Source organism: Lissotriton vulgaris, chromosome 1_1, assembly GCF_964263255.1.
Source record: "Lissotriton vulgaris chromosome 1_1, aLisVul1.2, whole genome shotgun sequence".
Lineage (NCBI taxonomy): Eukaryota > Metazoa > Chordata > Amphibia > Caudata > Salamandridae > Lissotriton > Lissotriton vulgaris.
The window spans coordinates 20,537,457-20,561,894 of NC_141685.1; positions in this window are offsets into that span (position 1 = coordinate 20,537,457).

Genomic DNA, 24,438 nt, shown 5'->3' on the forward strand with positions numbered 1-24,438 from the left:
CCCTGGTCCACCATTGCGTCATCCCTAAGGGAGCCTATAAGGCTTGTTTTCATTACCAGGTCGTAAGTTTACATGTTATTGTTAATCGCTTGTCGTTGCCAGTGATGGTGGTTCTAGCCTGATGTTGTCTCCCTCTCTTGCAAGGTTTTGGGTGGGGTGGGTGGGTGGGTTGGTTTAAATGGACGAGGGGGGTTGGGAGTTTGGGTCTCCTTTTTATCTCTTGTTTTTCTCATTTTCATTTCTTTCTCTTTTATTTCGCTCTCTTCCCTCTGTAGGTATACTCACACTCTGATGCTACTTCCGAAAGGTATCCCTTCCCTCAGTTGGTATCAACCGCTCTCATTGGCACTGGGCCCAGGGCCTATACACTGCTCTCACGTCTCTTCCCTAATGCTTTCCAGTGGTTCTCTCTCAACCCAATCCACAGGTCGACCTCACGCTCATTTAGCCATATTCGCCCACCGCTGCATGAATAATTCCCCATGGGAAAATAACTTTAATATTGTATCTCTAAACGTAAAGGGCCTCAACCACCAGATCAAAGGGGAAAAAACTGCCTTTTTAAATTGAAACCGGATGTAATCCTGTTACAGGAAAAGAAGATGTCCCAAAGAGGGCTAGAGAACTTTGGCAAGAGCTGGATTGCTGATATGGTTAGTTCTCCCAGTGCCAGCAAGAAAGGCGGGGTTGCCACTTTAGTCTCTAAAAGGGCAGGTTTCTCCACCGAATTATATTTGGCTGACAAGAGGGGAAGACGGGTCCTATCTAAATTTACTAAAACCACAGGGCACTTACATGTCCTTAATGTGTTTGGCCCGAACACTGACGACCCAGAATTCTGGGAGTCACAATCATTACCATTGAGTAAAATTCCCAGATATTACCTCGTTATCCTGGGAGGCGACATTAACCTACCCGTGGATGTAACACAAGATAGAAAATCCAGGTCCATTATTAACTGTCAGACAACCACGCAGTCTCTTACCTTATCTTCTTCTGTATATGCATGTATGTGGTTTCGCAGAGACGCAAGGGACCAACTTCCCAAATATCTCTACAATAACCTGTTATATGTATACACTAACAAGCTATAGAATAGAGATAGGGGAGGAGGGCGGGATACTGGACATCGATGGTTTCATGCTGTCGACCTGCGAGGCAACAAGAAAAACCTCAATATTCTGTCTTCGGATTTAATTTTCTAATCTCTACTACAAACAAATTGCTCTAGAATAGAGAATGTAAATCGTGACAAGAGCCTACCTGCGAGCAGTAGTGATTATGGCCTAACGTCTCAGTATGTCTTGACAGGAAGTTGTGATGGGTAGACTGGGTGGAACAGCTGATTTGTAGCTGTTGTGCGGTTCTTGTGCGATCACACCGCTTTTGCGCGATGACACTTCCAACTGGAAGAGAAATACTATTATTATACTCCACTCTTTACAATGTAATTTAATTGTATCTGTTTTACTCACGCTAAACTTACTGTAGTGACACTTGACCTTTTGTTTTCTGTTCCTATTAAACTTTAAAACGAAAGAACGCCGAATTCAACAAATGAAATCATAAAGTCTAGTAGACTCATTAGAATTAAATAGCTCACTTGAGCGTAACAAGCTATAGCACACTTGAGCGTAACAAGCTATAGCACACTTGAGCGTAACAAGCTATAGCACACTTGAGCGTTATAAGCTATAGCACACTTGAGCGTTATAAGCTATAGCACACTTGAGCGTAACAAGCTATAGCACACTTGAGCGTAACAAGCTATAGCACACTTGCGCGTTATAAGCTATAGCACACTTGAGCGTTATAAGCTATAGCACACTTGAGCGTAACAAGCTATAGCACACTTGAGCGTAATAAGCTATAGCACACTTGAGCGTTATAAGCTATAGCACACTTAAGCGTTATAAGCTATAGCACACTTGAGCGTTATAAGCTATAGCTCACTTGAGCGTTATAAGCTATAGCACACTTGAGCGTAACAAGCTATAGCACACTTGAGCGTAACAAGCTATAGCACACTTGAGCGTAACAAGCTATAGCACACTTGAGCGTAACAAGCTATAGCACACTTGAGCGTAACAAGCTATAGCACACTTGAGCGTAACAAGCTATAGCTCACTTGAGCGTAACAAGCTATAGCACACTTGAGCGTTACAAGCTATAGCACACTTGAGCGTAACAAGCTATAGCACACTTGAGCGTAACAAGCTATAGCACACTTGAGCGTAACAAGCTATAGCACACTTGAGCGTTATAAGCTATAGCACACTTGAGCGTTATAAGCTATAGCACACTTGAGGGTAACAAGCTATAGCACACTTGAGCGTAATAAGCTATAGCACACTTGAGCGTTATAAGCTATAGCACACTTGAGCGTAACAAGCTATAGCACACTTGAGCGTAATAAGCTATAGCACACTTGAGCGTTATAAGCTATAGCACACTTAAGCGTTATAAGCTATAGCACACTTGAGCGTTATAAGCTATAGCACACTTGAGCGTAACAAGCTATAGCACACTTGAGCGTAACAAGCTATAGCACACTTGAGCGTAACAAGCTATAGCACACTTGAGCGTAACAAGCTATAGCACACTTGAGCGTAACAAGCTATAGCACACTTGAGCGTAACAAGCTATAGCTCACTTGAGCGTAACAAGCTATAGCACACTTGAGCGTTACAAGCTATAGCACACTTGAGCGTAACAAGCTATAGCACACTTGAGCGTAACAAGCTATAGCACACTTGAGCGTAACAAGCTATAGCACACTTGAGCGTTATAAGCTATAGCACACTTGAGCGTTATAAGCTATAGCACACTTGAGGGTAACAAGCTATAGCACACTTGAGCGTAATAAGCTATAGCACACTTGAGCGTTATAAGCTATAGCACACTTGAGCGTAACAAGCTATAGCACACTTGTGCTCAAAAGGAAGTTCAAATCAGGATCAGCAATGTCTCTTTCTCTATCTTCAAACGGCAATGTCCAAATAACTCCAAACTCAAGTTCACAACTGTCTCTTTCTTGCGATGGGCGCCAAAATAAAAAGGTTTCACTTCTCTTCTCTTTCTTTCTTTACAGGTCCAGTCATGATGAAGAAGGAAGAGAGGTTTAAACTATCTGGATAGCCACGTTGTTCACCGCGTTGAAAGCAGGTAAGTTTCAAATCTTTCCACAGCTTCTATCTTCGATAGCGAGCGGAAGGCAAAGCGCCTTCTAGAAGACGGGTGCGGCTTTTATAGTGGGCCACACCCGAAACGACTGCCACGCACGTTCACGTTCTAACACGAAAGCTGCGTGCAGTCAGATTCAGCTGTAGTTAAACGCGCATTGTAACATGTGTGCTATTGTCTATGTCAGCAGTTTTTAAACACGCAGGAAAACAGCACAGCATCCCCTAAGACAACGAGCACTTGTACAGTTTACACAATATCAACAAAAACAAATGTAATTTTAAATATAGTACAATGAAAACTAACATGCCTCACAATGACAATACATTAACATATCAAAACCATGAATGGCAGTGCTGGTGCACGGGATAGAGGTGGGTTTTTAAACGCTATTAACAGGTATTGCAAGGCGTATTGCACACAGCCCCTTTGGTGTCCAAGCTCGTCACGTAATCATGACATTAACCCTCATAGGGCACGCAGTTCACTAAACAAACTCTGTGCAAGATTTAGCTTACACGACTCCTGGAAGCTCCATCACCCGGACACTAGAGACTACACCTTCTTTTCTAGCCCCAAGAACTCCGACTCCAGAATTGACTACCTAATGATATCCCAACCCCATGTACATCTCATCAACCAAACAGACATACTAACGAGGTTAGTCTTGGACCACTCGGCTATATCTCTCTCCCTTACTGGCATCAATACAAATACCCTGAGTAAGATTTGGATGTTCAACAATGAATCGATTAGAGACGCTGCCTCAAAGTGAGGATCGCGAAAACCATTGTAAACTATCTTAGCACTCTTATTAATATAAAAACTACGATCAACAAAAATATAATAAAGATCTCCCATCTCTAGAACAAGACATTAAATCTTTGGAGGCTGCCCACAGGTCTGACATGGACCCTCTAACCCTTTCTAAACTCACCAACAAAAAATATGAGTTTAATAGAATCTTAAGTGATAGGGCGGGCATATGAGTCAACAAATGTAAAAGCTTAAATCTGTGCAAAGCAAACAGAATTGGGAAAATTCTAACTTTCTACCTAAAACATAAGCAAATCCGCAAGGAATTGATTAACTCACGAATAAATCTAGTATCACACACACCGGACTCCAGAAAATACTAGAAATACTAAAAGACTTTTACCAGTCTTTATAAACAGACTACTCTAAGATAAATGCTTCCGCCTGTACGGAATATCTAAGGGACATCCCACTTCCGTCCATCTCGGATCAAGAAAAAGCTATCCTAACCTCTCCTTTTTCTCTGGAAAAGATAGATTCAGCAATTCGCTCAATAAAAATTAACAAATCCCCTTGCCCAGATAGCTTTACGGACAACTTTTCAAAAACCTTTGCTCATATACTTAAACCAACTCGTTTCGTTTCAAAATGCTTTATTCGGTTTGTACAAGTACAACCATATAGCAACATACATCAATACATTTAGAAATCATATTTATGTAAGTTAAATAATGAAACGTTTAAAATTACATCAATATCCATGCCAATCTTGTTAAATCCGTAAGGTATATCTCATTTGGATACAGAGTTAAATTTGGTCACTGTATATTATGTAGCAGCAGTTGATGGAGTTAGTGCAAAAAGACGCCAAGTATAATAGTGCAAAATCGAAAAAACCTATTATAGGCATAAAGTGCAGTTGACATGTGCAAATATGCAGGATTATAAATAAAGTGCAATGTCTATTTGGTCACTTAGGCATTTTAGCAGCAATTTGTATATGATAAAAGTTTGTACAAACGTTAGTGCAAAAAGTGCAAAACCGGAAGTCAATCATTACCATAAGGTACATTCAACAGATGTAAATATACGGAGTAAATATAAAATTCATATAAGGCAAATGTACATAACTCAACAGTAAATCACAGATAATCATAGGATGTGATAACCAACAGGAGTAACGAAAAAAGAAATCATATAATAATTGATTTCCTATGCCAAATACATTTTAAAATATAGGTGGCCACACGGTAACACACATTCGGGGAAGCCAGGTCAAACAACAATTGCATTGCAGCTCTTGTATTCTAAAAATAGTTGCTTCAGATAAAACTTTCTAAAACCAGTATAAAAAATAACACTCCGCTGCCCTCGTCATTCCGCACCCATTATCTTTCTCGCTATCCCGGCGTCCCGTGTACAGGCAGCCTGTACACGGGACGCCGGAAGATAATCCTCATGAAAAACTCTTTTTCTTGGATGTTTCTATATGAACTAAGCTAAATTTTGGCTATTATAAGTGGAGTGCTTCAATCTGTGTACATTTTGATTGTGCCTAATCGTATGATTACGCAGGGAGGAGTTGGGTGTTTTCCTCCCCTCAACTTTGTAAGCACCCTTTTTGCATTTGTGGTAGAGTGATAAAATACAAGGTGTACTACTTCTTGAGCGCTGGTAAACTCCAACAGCACCCAAGGTTTAATTCATTTGTACTGGAGGGCTGCTCAGAGGGCACCACATATATAAGGCTGCCTGTACACGGGACGCCGGGATAGCGAGAAAGATAATGGGTGTGGAATGACGAGGGCAGCGGAGTGAAAGGTTGATAGATCGGCACAGAGCAGAATACGGAAGGAAAGGTGGAATTTTGAATTTTGATATAAGGCGATAAAAACGAGTGGAGTTCTTTTGGATGCTATAGATATAAGTGCAGAAATCGCAAACACAAGGACAATATTCACTCCGAACAAAGAAAGTGCAGCAAATAATATTTACAAGCACCCTCACTAAAGACTTGAGGCAGGTTCAAATAGAAGATAAGCCCTGACGAAGCCGACAGGTATTTAATAACCTCGGCGAAACGCGTTGGTTGGGATTGGATTTGAACAAAAAGGAATAAAAGGAGATAATCCTCATGAAAAACTCTTTTTCTTGGATGTTTCTATATGAACTAAGCTAAATTTTGGCTATTATAAGTGGAGTGCTTCAATCTGTGTAAATTTTGATTGTGCCTAATCGTATGATTACGCAGGGAGGAGTTGGGTGTTTTCCTCCCCTCAACTTTGTAAGCACCCTTTTGGCATTTGTGGTAGAGTGATAAAATACAAGGTGTACTACTTCTTGAGCGCTGGTAAACTCCAACAGCACCCAAGGTTTAATTCATTTATAATCTTAATGTGAAAGTTGTGGCATATGCTGACGATATCTTAATAATGTCTGAAATGGCTACCCAATCTATCCTTGCCCTACTCCAAACCATTGAAGGATACGCCCAATTCTCTAACTATAAACTTAACAAAGACAAATCTGAAATCCTTGCTCTGAATAGTTTCTGTTCCAGAGCCCTGTTCGCCAACACAGGTCTTTCCTGGCCACTAAAATCTGCAAAATATTTAGGTTTGGAGTTCAACTTTGATTTATTGGAATCCCTGAAACATTACGAGGCACTAACTTTAAGGAAGCTAGAATCCCTTCTGGATGGCTGGAGCCCTAAATTCCTAACGTGGTGGGGTCGTGTCGAGACCATCAAAATGATGATCACCCCCATAGTCAATTACCTTGCAAGTATGCTTCCTTTAACTCTATCAGAGGAATTTCTACAAAAGATTGACAAGCTATTAAATACATTCCTTTGGCAAAACAAAAAACCAAGAATCTTGATAAAAATACTACACCTCCCCGTTGACCTCGGCAGTGTTAATCTAGTGGATTTCAAGATCTATCACTTTGGTTCACCCGATCTTCGTACTATACTCCCACATGGCTAGCAGTAGAAAAGGAGCTTCTAGGCGAATTCCACCCAGTCTCTCTTTTATCCACCAATCCCAAACTCCCGCCTTCGGGTAAATATATTTTCTACAACACCGAGAGGGCCCGCTTGAAAATCAATAAAAACCTAGACATCCCGATCTCTAACTCGAATATGACTTCCCTGTGGAACAACTCAAAAATCAGTATCCAAGGCTCCCCAGCCTGCTGGTCTCACGGGGCTTCTAAGGGCATTTACTTCCTGAAAGACCCAGGCCCCTCCCAAACGCCATTACCCTTTAGAGCATTGAAAATGCGCTTCAATCTGCAAAACATAGATTTGTATGATATTTAGAAGATTAAGGTCCCTCTATCTAAACTAAAGCTTTCAAACAACGACTCTTCCCCCATCAAGACCATCCTTTCATTTAGTAAATCCGGCCACCAGGCCTTCAAGCTCTACCATCCCACCATCCTATACAACCAAAGTCCTCCACCACAACCTCAAAACTCCAAACTAAACGGGATCCCAATGAAATGATTGCCTCACATTCCTGGCACCAGATATGGAGGTCGGTGGTCTCATATAAAAAATCCCCCTCCCTTGCACAGACGAAATTCTGGTTATTACACAGGACCTGCTGGACCCCGGCACGCTTGCACAAGCTCTCCCTAAGAGAGACTCCAGGTTTCTGGAACTGACCCTATTGGAGATCTCCCTCACCTTCTCTTTTACTGTAGAGGGGTCGGTCCATTTTGGGACTCAGTATTTAGCTTCATTCACTCTATCTGCGGAGTTCTTCTAGAACAATCTTTTTTTTTTACACTTCTGAAAGGATTTTTAGACCCAAACATCAGATCCCGCAACAACAGCCTATTCATCGATATCCTTCTTACTGCTGCCTGCAAAGCTATTTTAAGTAACTGGAAGAACACAGCCACCACCTCTTTTTGCCTCTAGCTAAACTGGATCTCCTTTCTGAGAGGGGCAGATAACACTTCACTACAAGACTCCCCTTGGATTATGCGTAATACATCAATCTGGAACGCCCTTGATGACTACTCGGCCACCTATAAACCACAGTGGATCTCTTCTTTCCATCCCCATCTCTTCTTGCATGGGTAAAATAAGAGAGTCAATTAGAACTGACATCACCACCTTCCAAAACCCTGAGCTGGACCCTTAGATAGAGCGGAGCGTACTATATGGATTGCACCTGCATCTATACACTCTAAGACCTCCTTGGATTTTACCGTCCGATACATGTGTTTTGCCTCTATACCTACCAGTGCCCCTTCTTTTCACTCTTATATTACTCCTTTCACTTTATTCCTATCATCTCATTTGATGTCATACCATAGGTCTTATGGGGTTATCTAATATACATATGTTGTTTTGCTCTCGCTTGTCAACTGTTGGCTGGATTTCGCTCTGTATTCTAGACCCTCAGGTTACGATCAACCCTCCAGGACTCTACGCATCTGAACTGTGTGTCTTAACTTGGACCCTAGTGTTCTCTGATTGTCATTTTCTCCCTGTTCATTTGTTTATGAAAAATTGCTCAATAAAATACTCCTGAAATTAAAAAGTTGTCAAAAGCGGTGTAGTATAAACAAGCATTTTAAAACTGGTGAAAAGTGTGTGTTCAAATACGCTTGGGGCTTCAAGTTTTGGTATGTGTTAACAACTGTCCAAGCATGTGGTCTCTTTACTGAGGAGTTACTTATTCGAATGAAAGCTGCTCTCCGTGGGACCTGCCCATGCTTCTTTAATGCCGAGATCTTCTATTGCTGATCTTAATGAGTCTCCCCAAGACAAGACAAGCTGTTCAGGGAGCCACTCGCTGAGGCACGGAATGTCCAACATAACTTTCCAGTTGAATCTGTGTGGAAGAAGTTGATTTGGCTGACTGACGACAGCCTTTAAAGCGTTTGCAATAAATTCTGCTTGGCCACTTCCTTTCCAAGCAGGGTTTCCAGGCCATATGCTACTGTGGGAACCAAAGTGGCTGCAATGATTGTTAGCAAATATTAATGGGAAGGACAACTGAGTTTATTTTGCAACTGTTTGAATGCATATGCTAATGAGCGCGCTTTCGCCTGCAGCGAAGTGTTGTGTTGCTTAAAGTTCAGATGTCGTTCAATGTGTATGCTCGGGTACTTATATGAAGACACCACCTCAACTTGTTTACCCTTAATAGATCAGGTGTGTGACTTGTATTCAGTGTCTACAAGGTGGACTACTTTTGTTTTAGTCAATTGCAGTTCTAGGCCCTGCTGCTTGATGTATTCTGCTAATGCACCCACTGACCTTGGGAGCCCAATTGGTGTTTGATTCAGAGTAATGATGTCAGTGTATTGCAAGTACATGATTTTCTCTGTTGCCAATTTCCGTGGAAAACTCTCTGCTTGTATTAGATAGCTGTCCAAGTCGGTAGGTATAGTTTGAATACCATTACTTGTTTGGACTTTTGATGTAACTCTGCTACCGTTTCCAACTTTGAACTCTACCAGTGTCTCTGTACAGTGCATAAGTGCATTTAACAATTTTTCTGAAATGCCCCATTCTGCGAGTTTTGGCCAGAGGTGGCCACGTGGGACTTGGTCAAAGGCAGATTTTAGATTGTTGAAACATGTAACTAGGCTAATTGTTGCTGTATCGCCTTTTCTGCTAAGATGGTAAGTACCAACACATTTGTAGTGGTCCCCATACCTGACCTGAAGCCTGTTTGTGTTTCTGGTATTATATTGTTTTCCTCGACCCAGGCTTGGAGATCTTGAAGAATGCAGGAAGCATATAGTTTGGCTTCTACATCTGTTGGCGCGATAAACCTGGATTTAAGTGTAGATAAATGGCTGCCCTTGTTGTGGATGAGGTGGAAAATGCACCCTCTCCATGAAGATGGAATAGCATCAGTGCTGTGAATTTGATTGAAAAAGGGCCGTTATGTAATTGGCCCAAAAGGTGACATCATGCTTAAATACTGTATTTGGTTGTCCGTTTGCGCCCGCTCCGCCTTCAATCTCTTTAATATTTTTTCCAGGCGGGTAGCATCAGTGAGGGGCTTCTCTTGGTCTAATTCCGGGACAGTTAGACATTGTGTTTCTGGATTACCGGCTTCATTGCTGTAAATTACTGTGCACTGTTTGCTTCCTGTGTCCCTCCAGCTGCCTTTGACAGTGATGTTACCGGCCTTAGGATGCTTTGGATCGTCTCGCTCGTCTGTCTGCTAGTTGGTGTTGAGTGCATTTCACAGGTGTTTGCTTCCTGTGTCCCTTCAGCTGCCTTTGACGGTGATGTTGCTGGCCTTAGGATGCTTTGGCTCATCTCGCTCGTCTGTCCGCTAGTTGGTGTTGAGTACATTTCACCGATGTTTGCTTCCTGTGTCCCTTTTGCTGCCTTTGATGGTGATGTTGCTGGCCTTAGCATGGTTTAGCTCGTCTCACTCTCCTGTCTGCTAGTTGGTGTTGAGTACATTTCACAGATGTTTGCTTCCTGTGTCCCTTCAGCTGCCTTTGATGGTGATGTTGCTGGCCTTAGGATGCTTTGGCTCGTCTCGCTCGTCTGACTGCTAGTTGGTGTTGAGTACATTTCACCGATGTTTGCTCCCTGTGTCCCTTCAGCTGCCTTTGATGGTGATGTTGCTGGCCTTAGCATGGTTTAGCTCGTCTCGCTCGTCTGTCTGCTAGTTGGTGTTGAGTACATTTCACAGGTGTTTGCTTCCTGTGTCCCTTCAGCTGGCTTTCAATGGTAATGTTGCTTGCCTTAGGATGCTTTGGCTCGTCTCGCTCGTCTGTCTGCTAGTTGGTGTTGAGTACATTTCACAGATGTTTGCTTCCTGTGTCCCTTCAGCTGCCTTTGATGGTGATGTTGCCGGCCTTAGGATGCTTTGGCTCGTCTCGCTCGCCTGTCTGCTAGTTGGTGTTGAGTACATTTCACAGATGTTTGCTTCCTGTGTCCCTTCAGCTGCCTTCGACGGTGATGTTGCCGGCCTTAGGATGCTTTGGTTCGTCTCGCTCGTCAGTCTGCTAGTTGGTGTTGAGTACATTTCACAGGTGTTTGCTTCCTGTGTCCCTTCAGCTGCCTTTGACGGTGATGTTGTTTGCCTTTAGGATGCTTTAGCTCATCTCGCTCGTCTGTCTGCTAGTTGGTGTTGAGTACATTTCACAGATGTTTGCTTCCTGTGTCCCTTCAGCTGTCTTCGACGGTGATGTTGCCGGCCTTTAGGATGCTTTAGCTCGTCTCGCTCGTCAGTCTGCTAGTTGGTGTTGAGTACATTTCACAGATGTTTGCTTCCTGTGTCCCTTCAGCTGCCTTTGATGGTGATGTTGTTTGTCTTTAGGATGCTTTAGCTCATCTCGCTCGTCTGTCTGCTAGTTGGTGTTGAGTACATTTCACAGATGTTTGCTTCCTGTGTCCCTTCAGCTGTCTTCGACGGTGATGTTGCCGGCCTTTAGGATGCTTTAGCTCGTCTCGCTCGTCAGTCTGCTAGTTGGTGTTGAGTACATTTCATTGATGTTTGCTTCCTGTGTCCCTTCAGCTGCCTTTGATGGTAATGTTGTTTGCCTTTAGGATGCTTTAGCTTGTCTCGCTCGTCAGTCTGCTAGTTGGTGTTGAGTACATTTCACAGGTGTTTGCTTCCTGTGTCCCTTCAGCTGCCTTTGACGGTGATGTTGTTTGCCTTTAGGATGCTTTAGCTCGTCTCGCTCGTCAGTCTGCTAGTTGGTGTTGAGTACATTTCACAGGTGTTTGCTTCCTGTGTCCCTTCAGCTGCCTTTGACGGTGATGTTGTTTGCCTTTAGGATGCTTTAGCTCGTCTCGCTCGTCAGTCTGCTAGTTGGTGTTGAGTACATTTCATTGATGTTTGCTTCCTGTGTCCCTTCAGCTGCCTTTGATGGTGATGTTGCCGGCCTTAGGATGCTTTGGTTCGTCTCGCTCGTCTGTCTGCTAGTTGGTGTTGAGTACATTTCACAGGTGTTTGCTTCCTGTGTCCCTTCAGCTGCCTTTGACGGTGATGTTGTTTGCCTTTAGGATGCTTTAGCTCGTCTCGCTCGTCAGTCTGCTAGTTGGTGTTGAGTACATTTCACAGGTGTTTGCTTCCTGTGTCCCTTCAGCTGCCTTTGACGGTGATGTTGTTTGCCTTTAGGATGCTTTAGCTCGTCTCGCTCGTCAGTCTGCTAGTTGGTGTTGAGTACATTTCACAGATGTTTGCTTCCTGTGTCCCTTCAGCTGTCTTCGACGGTGATGTTGCCGGCCTTTAGGATGCTTTAGCTCGTCTCGCTCGTCAGTCTGCTAGTTGGTGTTGAGTACATTTCACAGATGTTTGCTTCCTGTATCCCTTCAGCGGCCTTTGGCGGTGATGTTGTTTGCCTTTAGGATGCTTTAGCTCGTCTCGCTCGTCAGTCTGCTAGTTGGTGTTGAGTACATTTCACAGGTGTTTGCTTCCTGTGTCCCTTCAGCTGCCTTTGACGGTGATGTTGTTTGCCTTTAGGATGCTTTAGCTCGTCTCGCTCGTCAGTCTGCTAGTTGGTGTTGAGTACATTTCATTGATGTTTGCTTCCTGTGTCCCTTCAGCTGCCTTTGATGGTGATGTTGCCGGCCTTAGGATGCTTTGGCTCGTCTCGCTCGCCTGTCTGCTAGTTGGTGTTGAGTACATTTCACAGATGTTTGCTTCCTGTATCCCTTCAGCGGCCTTTGGCGGTGATGTTGTTTGCCTTTAGGATGCTTTAGCTCGTCTCGCTCGTCAGTCTGCTAGTTGGTGTTGAGTACATTTTACAGATGTTTGCTTCCTGTATCCCTTCAGCGGCCTTTGGCGGTGATGTTGTTTGCCTTTAGGATGCTTTAGCTCGTCTCGCTCGTCTGTCTGCTATTTGGTGTTGAGTACATTTCACAGGTGTTTGCTTCCTGTGTCCCTTCAGCTGCCTTTGATGGTAATGTTGCTTGCCTTAGGATGCTTTGGCTCGTCTCGCTCGTCTATCTGCTAGTTGGTGTTGAGTACATTTCACAGATGTTTGCTTCCTGTGTCCCTTCAGCTGCCTTCGACGGTGATGTTGCCGGCCTTAGGATGCTTTGGTTCGTCTCGCTCGTCTGACTGCTAGTTGGTGTTGAGTACATTTCACAGATGTTTGCTTCCTGTGTCCCTTCAGCTGCCTTCGATGGTGATGTTGCCGGCCTTAGGATGCTTTGGTTCGTCTCGCTCGTCAGTCTGCTAGTTGGTGTTGAGTACATTTCACAGATGTTTGCTTCCTGTGTCCCTTCAGCTGCCTTCGACAGTGATGTTGCCGGCCTTAGGATGCTTTGGTTCGTCTCGCTCGTCAGTCTGCTAGTTGGTGTTGAGTACATTTCACAGGTGTTTGCTTCCTGTGTCCCTTCGGCTGCCTTTGATGGTGATGTTGCCGGCCTTAGGATGCTTTGGCTCGTCTCGCTCGCCTGTCTGCTAGTTGGTGTTGAGTACATTTCACAGGTGTTTGCTTCCTGTGTCCCTTCAGCTGCCTTTGACGGTGATGTTGTTTGCCTTTAGGATGCTTTAGCTCGTCTCGCTCGTCTGTCTGCTAGTTGGTGTTGAGTACATTTCACAGATGTTTGCTTCCTGTGTCCCTTCAGCTGCCTTTGATGGTGATGTTGCCGGCCTTAGGATGCTTTGGCTCGTCTCGCTCGCCTGTCTGCTAGTTGGTGTTGAGTACATTTCACAGATGTTTGCTTCCTGTATCCCTTCAGCGGCCTTTGATGGTGATGTTGCCGGCCTTAGGATGCTTTGGCTCGTCTCGCTCGCCTGTCTGCTAGTTGGTGTTGAGTACATTTCACAGGTGTTTGCTTCCTGTGTCCCTTCAGCTGCCTTTGACGGTGATGTTGTTTGCCTTTAGGATGCTTTAGCTTGTCTAGCTCGTCAGTCTGCTAGTTGGTGTTGAGTACATTTCACAGGTGTTTGCTTCCTGTGTCCCTTCAGCGGCCTTTGGCGGTGATGTTGTTTGCCTTTAGGATGCTTTAGCTCGTCTCGCTCGTCAGTCTGCTAGTTGGTGTTGAGTACATTTCACAGGTGTTTGCTTCCTGTGTCCCTTCAGCTGCCTTTGACGGTGATGTTGTTTGCCTTTAGGATGCTTTAGCTCGTCTCGCTCGTCAGTCTGCTAGTTGGTGTTGAGTACATTTCATTGATGTTTGCTTCCTGTGTCCCTTTTGCTGCCTTTGATGGTGATGTTGCCGGCCTTTAGGATGCTTTAGCTCGTCTCGCTCGTCTGTCTGCTAGTTGGTGTTGAGTACATTTCATTGATGTTTGCTTCCTGTGTCCCTTTTGCTGCCTTTGATGGTGATGTTGCCGGCCTTTAGGATGCTTTAGCTCGTCTCGCTCGTCAGTCTGCTAGTTGGTGTAGAGTACATTTCACAGATGTTTGCTTCCTGTATCCCTTCAGCGGCCTTTGGCGGTGATGTTGTTTGCCTTTAGGATGCTTTAGCTCGTCTCGCTCGTCTGTCTGCTAGTTGGTGTTGAGTACATTTCACAGGTGTTTGCTTCCTGTGTCCCTTTTGCTGCCTTTGATGGTGATGTTGCCGGCCTTTAGGATGCTTTAGCTCGTCTCGCTCGTCAGTCTGCTAGTTGGTGTAGAGTACATTTCACAGATGTTTGCTTCCTGTATCCCTTCAGCGGCCTTTGGCGGTGATGTTGTTTGCCTTTAGGATGCTTTAGCTCGTCTCGCTCGTCAGTCTGCTAGTTGGTGTTGAGTACATTTCACAGATGTTTGCTTCCTGTGTCCCTTCAGCTGCTTTCGACAGTGATGTTGCCGGCCTTAGGATGCTTTGGTTCGTCTCGCTCGTCAGCCTGCTAGTTGGTGTTGAGTACATTTCACAGATGTTTGCTTCCTGTGTCCCTTCAGCTGCCTTCGACGGTGATGTTGCCGGCCTTAGGATGCTTTAGCTCGTCTCGCTCGTCTGTCTGCTAGTTGGTGTTGAGTACATTTCATTGATGTTTGCTTCCTGTGTCCCTTCAGCTGCCTTTGATGGTGATGTTGCCGGCCTTAGGATGCTTTAGCTCGTCTCGCTCGTCTGTCTGCTAGTTGGTGTTGAGTACATTTCACAGATGTTTGCTTCCTGTATCCCTTCAGCTGCCTTTGATGGTGATGTTGCCGGCCTTAGGATGCTTTAGCTCGTCTCGCTCGTCTGTCTGCTAGTTGGTGTTGAGTACATTTCACAGATGTTTGCTTCCTGTGTCCCTTCAGCTGCCTTTGATGGTGATGTTGCCGGCCTTAGGATGCTTTAGCTCGTCTCGCTCGTCTGTCTGCTAGTTGGTGTTGAGTACATTTCACCGATGTTTGCTTCCTGTGTCCCTTCAGCTGCCTTCGACAGTGATGTTGCCGGCCTTTAGGATGCTTTAGCTCGTCTCGCTCGTCTGTCTGCTAGTTGGTGTTGAGTACATTTCACAGATGTTTGCTTCCTGTATCCCTTCAGCGGCCTTTGGCGGTGATGTTGTTTGCCTTTAGGATGCTTTAGCTCGTCTCGCTCGTCTGTCTGCTAGTTGGTGTTGAGTACATTTCACAGGTGTTTGCTTCCTGTATCCCTTCAGCTGCCTTTGATGGTGATGTTGCCGGCCTTAGGATGCTTTAGCTCGTCTCGCTCGTCTGTCTGCTAGTTGGTGTTGAGTACATTTCACAGGTGTTTGCTTCCTGTGTCCCTTCAGCTGCCTTTGATGGTGATGTTGCCGGCCTTAGGATGCTTTGGCTCGTCTCGCTCGTCAGTCTGCTAGTAGGTGTTGAGTACATTTCACAGGTGTTTGCTTCCTGTGTCCCTTCGGCTGCCTTTGATGGTGATGTTGCCGGCCTTAGGATGCTTTGGCTCGTCTCGCTCGTCAGTCTGCTAGTTGGTGTTGAGTACATTTCACAGGTGTTTGCTTCCTGTGTCCCTTCAGCTGCCTTTGATGGTGATGTTGCCGGCCTTAGGATGCTTTAGCTCGTCTCGCTCGTCTGTCTGCTAGTTGGTGTTGAGTACATTTCACAGGTGTTTGCTTCCTGTGTCCCTTCAGCTGCCTTTGATGGTGATGTTGCCGGCCTTAGGATGCTTTGGCTCGTCTCGCTCGTCAGTCTGCTAGTTGGTGTTGAGTACATTTCACAGGTGTTTGCTTCCTGTGTCCCTTCAGCTGCCTTTGATGGTGATGTTGCCGGCCTTAGGATGCTTTGGCTCGTCTCGCTCGTCAGTCTGCTAGTTGGTGTTGAGTACATTTCACAGGTGTTTGCTTCCTGTATCCCTTCAGCTGCCTTTGATGGTAATGTTGCTTGCCTTAGGATGCTTTGGCTCGTCTCGCTCGCCTGTCTGCTAGTTGGTGTTGAGTACATTTCACAGATGTTTGCTTCCTGTGTCCCTTCAGCTGTCTTCGACGGTGATGTTGCCGGCCTTAGGATGCTTTAGCTCGTCTCGCTCGTCTGTCTGCTAGTTGGTGTTGAGTACATTTCACAGATGTTTGCTTCCTGTGTCCCTTCAGCTGTCTTCGACGGTGATGTTGCCGGCCTTAGGATGCTTTGGTTCGTCTCGCTCGTCAGTCTGCTAGTTGGTGTTGAGTACATTTCACAGATGTTTGCTTCCTGTGTCCCTTCGGCTGCCTTTGATGGTGATGTTGCTTGCCTTAGGATGCTTTAGCTCGTCTCGCTCGTCTGTCTGCTAGTTGGTGTTGAGTACATTTCACAGGTGTTTGCTTCCTGTATCCCTTCAGCTGCCTTTGATGGTGATGTTGCCGGCCTTAGGATGCTTTAGCTCGTCTCGCTCGTCTGTCTGCTAGTTGGTGTTGAGTACATTTCACAGGTGTTTGCTTCCTGTGTCCCTTCAGCTGCCTTTGATGGTGATGTTGCCGGCCTTAGGATGCTTTGGCTCGTCTCGCTCGTCAGTCTGCTAGTTGGTGTTGAGTACATTTCACAGGTGTTTGCTTCCTGTGTCCCTTCGGCTGCCTTTGATGGTGATGTTGCCGGCCTTAGGATGCTTTGGCTCGTCTCGCTCGTCAGTCTGCTAGTTGGTGTTGAGTACATTTCACAGGTGTTTGCTTCCTGTGTCCCTTCAGCTGCCTTTGATGGTGATGTTGCCGGCCTTAGGATGCTTTAGCTCGTCTCGCTCGTCTGTCTGCTAGTTGGTGTTGAGTACATTTCACAGGTGTTTGCTTCCTGTGTCCCTTCAGCTGCCTTTGATGGTGATGTTGCCGGCCTTAGGATGCTTTGGCTCGTCTCGCTCGTCAGTCTGCTAGTTGGTGTTGAGTACATTTCACAGGTGTTTGCTTCCTGTGTCCCTTCAGCTGCCTTTGATGGTGATGTTGCCGGCCTTAGGATGCTTTGGCTCGTCTCGCTCGTCAGTCTGCTAGTTGGTGTTGAGTACATTTCACAGGTGTTTGCTTCCTGTATCCCTTCAGCTGCCTTTGATGGTAATGTTGCTTGCCTTAGGATGCTTTGGCTCGTCTCGCTCGCCTGTCTGCTAGTTGGTGTTGAGTACATTTCACAGATGTTTGCTTCCTGTGTCCCTTCAGCTGTCTTCGACGGTGATGTTGCCGGCCTTAGGATGCTTTAGCTCGTCTCGCTCGTCTGTCTGCTAGTTGGTGTTGAGTACATTTCACAGGTGTTTGCTTCCTGTGTCCCTTCAGCTGCCTTTGATGGTGATGTTGCCGGCCTTAGGATGCTTTGGCTCGTCTCGCTCGTCAGTCTGCTAGTTGGTGTTGAGTACATTTCACAGATGTTTGCTTCCTGTATCCCTTCAGCTGCCTTTGATGGTAATGTTGCTTGCCTTAGGATGCTTTGGCTCGTCTCGCTCGTCAATTTGTGAGCTATGCATCACGAAAAGGAGTGACTGAACAAACAGCTGATAATGTTCAAAAACATGTCCCTGCGTGCGCTGCGCGTACACAACATGGGGCAGGTTGCAGCTGTTGTAAAACATTGAATGATTATGCAAACGACAAACAACCTGCGTACCGCCACTGGACCCGTCCTTTGCTTGTGCTTTTCCATGAGTCGTGCCCTGCCGATTGCACAATTGTTATTGACAAATAATAAAGGTTTCCAGAATTATACAAGACCTGTGCAACGTGGCGCTCTATTCTTTGGAAAGTTGCTTTGTTTAAGTGATTATTAACTCAGTATTAAAATACATTGAAATTAGTCAGGAGCCTCACACCTATGTGCAAATGAAGCAGAGGGGAACAAAGGTTAGCACCTCACACATACTTAAGAAAGGCAGCTTTTCACTTTGTTCAGTCCCTGTTTAGGAGATATGCATGCACTGTAAGAATGTCAGAAGTGTTGGTCTTTCTCAGTATTTACACACAGCAAATTACATTTATATAGCGCTTATTACACCTGAGGAGGCGTTGAAATAATTTACTAAGTTCCTGTATCGCCCTACTTATCCCAATGTAGGGTGTCAGGGTGCTTTACATAAACACGCGCATATTACATGTACAATACATTATATAAGTTTGTAAATGAATGTGCAGGATGTGGGGGATTGCGAGGTGTAGAAGTCACATATCATCTTCCACAGCTCACTGTGCTATTACCCTCGCGATGCGCTCAAACGTACACATGATAGACCCGCTAAACATATTTAGATCTGATGTCACTTCCTGTGATGCCACTTCCTGTAAAGTCGTGGCTTGTGAGGCCACTTTCTATGATGCCAATTCCTGTGATGCCATGTGAGACGTCATGCGCCGTGATGTCACTTGCATACTGCCTAACTAGGTTAGCCCCCCACTTCTTTTTTTTGGACTAGTGCCCTGAAGTGGTGCCTTGAATATGTTACTTGGATACAAATGCACTCCTGTGTTGCTCGGAGTCGCCAAGTTTCCATTTCCCTCCTTACTTGAGGTTTCCCACACTGATAGGCCACTGATCCTGTCCTAACAGAATAATGGTGTCAGTTGGATGTTGTGGGGGGTAGTCACACCTTGGTGGCTGAACATGCATTACATCAGTTTGCAAGCTCACTGTGTGATACTTTTTAATCTCAGACCTGAACATGCTTCGATCATGAACACAGAGTCCAATGCTCACTGTCACAGACCTCACTCTGTTAGACAAGTATTTTCTCAGGCACGCAACTCTTCCACTAAAATCCAAACACTGCAAGACGTGAGTTCCTGTTGCCCGCGGGCCGTAGCTTTTGAGCCTTCCACGTCTCTGGCACAGTCATTTGAAGCACTTTCAAAGTTCCACCAGGCCATTTTCAACACTTTCAAAGTCTTCACAGTCACTGGTGCAGCTGGGAAATATAGTCCAAGTCGCAAGTAATATCTGCCTCATTCCTAGAAAGCACAATTATTAAAACTCGCGCTGCCTAGGAGCATGATAAAAGTATGAGACAGTCATTATTCAACAAAACACTAGATGGCAGCATTCTGCAATTTAATGTTAACTGAACTTGCACCGCTTTTCATAGAAAGGAGACAAACATGATCATTAAATTCTAAAAGTATGCACGTCGTGCATCATGGTTTCCCCTCCCTCCCACTCCCTCTCCCATCCATCCCCTTTCTCCCCCTTCCCCCCCACCGGACTTTGAAAACTGGGCAACACTGAATGTGTGCTAGAAGGCTGTAAATAGTAAGGCAGCATCCTAGTAAACAAGCATTTACAATTCAATAGGTCTTGCAGCATTAAAGTTCGCTAGGGTGGATCGGCCAATGAAAATCGGAGGTGGGATAGCGATAGTACATAAGCAGGAAATTAATGTTAAAATACTGGATAAAATATGCACACCTGAATTAGAACTTATGATTTTTAATCTTCAATTTTCAACTAAAACAAGCAGAAAGGGAGCGTTAATATACCGCCCCCCTGGTCCATGCTCCAACATATCTGTAGTACTGATGGAAGCATTGGCACCTCATATATATGAAAACTCAGATTTTCTCCTACTAGGTGATTTTAACATTCATAGTGAGCTAGAAATAACTCTGAGACGAAGACTTTTATCGCAGACCATAACTCACTGGGATTAAGGCAGGTCAATAACGGGCCCACCCATAAGGCAGGACACACGTTAGACCTAATCTTTACGAATTCTCTACAAATTGAATGTTCCCTCCCCTACCAAGTAGAATGGACAGACCATTATGTTTTAGAATTTTCGACCCCCCCCTCCTACCTTACATGGCCAGAAACACCCCGTCTTACCCAGTAAAAGAAGACCCTGGCACAGATTAACCCAAGAAAATTTTCATAAAATGTTTGTAACGCCCAAATCTATTGGGAGCGAGAATATTGATAAAACCCTATATGAATATGAAGAGACGCTGCTTAAAACAATAGATGGGATCATTCTGTTAAAAACTTTCAAACCCGCACCCAAACAGGAGATTTGGTTTTCGGAAAACCTAAGACTATCTAAACAAGCCACACGAACATTAGAAAAGAAATGGAGGGCTTCACGTCTAGATAGCGACAAACAATTATACAAAACATCTTTGAGAGCATACCATAAAGACATTCGCTCAGCACGGAAAAACCATATAGCCTCACAGCTATTGGCGGCCGGCAACAACTCTAAGACACTATACCAGATTCTATTGACTTTCACTAAGCCTATAGCCTGTGAAAGTCCAGAAGTGGCCTCACAGCAATTATGTGACGATATCTCCCACTTCTTTACTCAAAAAATCGACGCCATTTACGATAAAATCCTACACTCCAATTCTACCTGTAAAAATGACAACGACTCTACCCTAAACTCTGATATACCACTTCTTCTTGAGAACTCCCTCTCTGCATTTCCCCCTATTCAGATTGAGGAAATTATGGCACTCACGTCCCAAATAAAGAGTGGTTGCCCCACGGATATTATCCCTGCACGTATTATGCCCACTCTAGCTATGGATCTGGGAACCACCATCCAGAGACTAATAAACCTCTCGCTAAGCACTGGGCAAGTCCCATGTCGATGGGGAAAAGGCACTGGTCAAACCGCTTAGGAAAAATACCACTATCCCCTGGAACGAATTTAGTAATCTCAGAGCGATATCTTTACTCCCCTTTCTGGGTAAAATTACTGAAAAGCATGTAAACAAACACCTGTCGAGATATATTGAATCTGCAGGAGTGTTGGACCTCTCACAATCCGGCTTTAGGCCCAAACATAGTACGGAGACTGCCCTAATGTCAGTCGCAGACGATCTGCATATGTACCAGGATAGGGGCTTCTCCGTTATTCTGGTACTACTAGATCTGTCTGCGGCGTTTGACACCGTATCACACTCTATTCTCATGGCCAGGCTACATAACATCGGCCTAAAACACCAGGCCCTTGCATGGCTGAGAAGCTTTCTAACCAATCGGACCCAGCAAGTAACCATGGGTAGTTTTCGGTCAGAGGAGGTGGAAATCTCTAAGGGGGTGCCACAGGGTTCATGTTTAAGCCCAACTCTTTTCAACATATATGTGGCACCCCTGGCTAACATCTGAGAGCATATGGATTCGTTCCAATATCTTATGCGGATGATACTCAACTCCTCTTTCCTTTTAAGACCTTTACTCCCGAGGTTAGGAACTCCTTCTCCCTGGGCATGAAAGCTGTGGCACACTGGATGTCCTCCAACTATTTGCAATGCAATGTTGGAAAGACGGAAGTCATGTTGTTTGGTGAGGTAAAATGACTTTGGACTCCGGACTGGTGGCCACAAGATCTTGGCCCAGTACCGGAGCCTAAACCAACTGTCAAGAATCTGGGGGTCCGATTAGACCAAGAACTCACCCTCAAACAACATGCCAACCAGGTGGTGGGATCCTGTTTCCATGTAATCGGTATGCTGCGTAAAATCTTCCCCCTCCTACCAGATGCCAGCAGGAGGACGCTGGTACAAGCTTTAGTCATGAGTCGTCTTGACTACTGTAACGGCTTGCTGCTATCTGCCAACGAGGGAGTCATGACAAGACTGCAGGTGGTCCAGAATACGGCTGCCTGCTTGGTCTTGAATGCTCCTCCCCGTACACTTTCAAAGCCCTTACTGACAAAACTCCACTGGCTATCGATCAGACAGAGGGCCAAATTCAAGGTATGCTGTACTATACATAAAAGTCTCAACGGAATGGGACCTGCATATTTGTCAACCAAATTTATCCCCTATAAACCTTCCCGGTCACTTAGGTCAAGCGAACAAGGCCTTCTATATGTACCTAGAGCCAAGAAGGCCAGACAGGGTAGTAAAGCCCTATCAATAGCAGGTCCGTCCCTCTGGAACAGTCTTCCTAACACTCTTAGGCTATGTACAGATCACCTCCCTTTCAGGAAAATTCTGAAAACATTCTTGTTCAGTTATTAGACAGTCAGCGTTCCCCTGAACTCAATATGGCAGAAGTCAAAGGCGCGGAGATACTCCTTCGGGAGTCGAAGCCAGCGCAATATAAGCCTGTAAATAAATAAAATAAATAAAATAAAGTTTGAGTTATTGGCATTGTGTATGACAATGCGTTGCATCACTTTTTTTTCAAACTTTGAATTGGTGTATAAATGAACACCTGGGCTTGGTGGTGCATAGCATGGCGAGAAGGGACAATATGATGTTACGTGGTGTCCTAATATAGCGTGCATAAGTCCTAAATCCGCCTTGGGGCGCTAAGTAACAACAATATGTGGAGGAAAGGAATGACAAGTTTAAGCTATTGGCATTGTAATTGTCCATGCTTTTTATTTAAAATTTAAAAACCAATACATAAATAAAAGACATTGTCATTTACAATGGAAACAGCTCAAACTTGCATAAAGGCGAGATCTATTACATTGGAAATGCTTGTTTCGAGTTGGGTGAGCTGCGTGTCTCATTAAGCGCTGCAGCCATTATTAAGCATGTAAATAAAAAAATTAAAAAACAACGACCCCTTCTGCTTTCTTAACATATTTCCAACATTGGACAATGGGAACCACTTTTGTGGCTACGGCCTGCCTTCTTGACATCTGTCCATCCGGCAAAAATGTCACTCGCGTGCTGAAAGACGCTGTTCAGATCTTCTGCGAGAGTGCGCAGGCCTTTTTTCGTGTACTTTTGTGCAGCAAAAGAAAAGTCAGTATAAACTGACTTTTTTGTGGGTATTTACACAAAATGAATTTAAAAAATGGGAAAATTCCTAAGGTGTCAATACCATCACGTTTTCAACATCTGAATATCACAACTGCACGCCACGAGTTTTAATCCCGACTGGGTTGAGTCAGCCTTTCATCCTTCTGTGCTCGGTGAGCCTTTCATGGTGGCAAACAAACACCATAGGATAAACTGGAGGAGGCACAATATTGGGACTGCCGGGAATGGATAGGGGGGCGTCAAGAAATACAGGAGATCACATTATTGCCAAAATAGAGGGTATCGGGGCGAGACAAGCAGCGCATGGAGTCGGACATGTGGGTCCATTGCTCCAGCCCTGGGCCATATTTTCCCTGCTCCGGGGCGGCTATTGATGACAGGTCATCATTGCGGAAATCTGCCAGCGACTGTAGGCCCTGTGGAGTAGTGGGAGCCCGTATTTAAAGACCAAAGAGGTGACCGCGTTGCAAGATGAAGGGGCCCATCGGATTGTAGAGGTCCAGCTGTGGTGATTGCCCCCAGAACTGCCAAATTTGGGCGGCGGTGCATTCTCCTTCGGTTCAATTCAGCGGCGTGAAGTATGAGAACACCGGGGAACACGGCACCTGTACGAGGCGGAGACAGCGCACCCGCTCACCGCGCCCATCCTGCGGGCGCCCCCGGCGCAGCTAGCCTCCCCTCCATATGATGCGTAGGAGCAGCCCTTACCTCCTTCCAGGCAGCAGCGACTTGCAAAAGGAATCTACTTAAGATGAGTGGTCTATTTGCGCCCTGGACACCCTCCGCTTCTGGACACCAGAAGAGTAGGAGTGCGCGAAATTCTTGTTATTTACCTAACCTCAAATAATATTGCTTTTGCATAGTTGTGCAAATACAAAACTGCCATTTTGCCTGTATTTTAGGATGAAATGTTCATGCAAAATGCGAAGAGGTAAAAAAAAAGGTCGTGCAAGAAACAAAAACTCAACAGCTGTCGTTTGCGCTGTGGTTACTGTGCATTTTCGGTACATTTTTGTACCGCAAACGGCGCTCAATACATGTGGTGTAATGGCACAATTTCATGTAACGGCACACTGTCATGTAACGAAAGTCAATGGAAAAAATGTACGTTAATTAAGCTGCTGTGTGCCGCTTTCAGGCGCTTAGTTCCAGTGCCAGTGAATGGTGGGGGTAAAACATAACGAATAACTGTAGTGTGGTGTGGTGTCCAAAGCTAATAGGGCTCCTTCGCTGTGGACTGCAACGCGCTCTATGTGGGAGAAGGCTGCGTGGCAGAGGTCTGTGCGCTAGAGGGGTCTGTATCTCAGAGAGCGTCAGTGCACCCCACGGAGGCTGTGGGTCAGAAGGGTCGGTGTCTCAGTGGCTGAGGTGCCTTTGTGGCAGAGACGGCTGTGGGCCAGAGATGACTGGACTCAGTAGCGAAAACTAAACTTACCAGCCGCGCGGCTGTAGTAGCGAAAACAAAACTTACCAGACGTGCAGCTGTCTACAGACAAGCTCA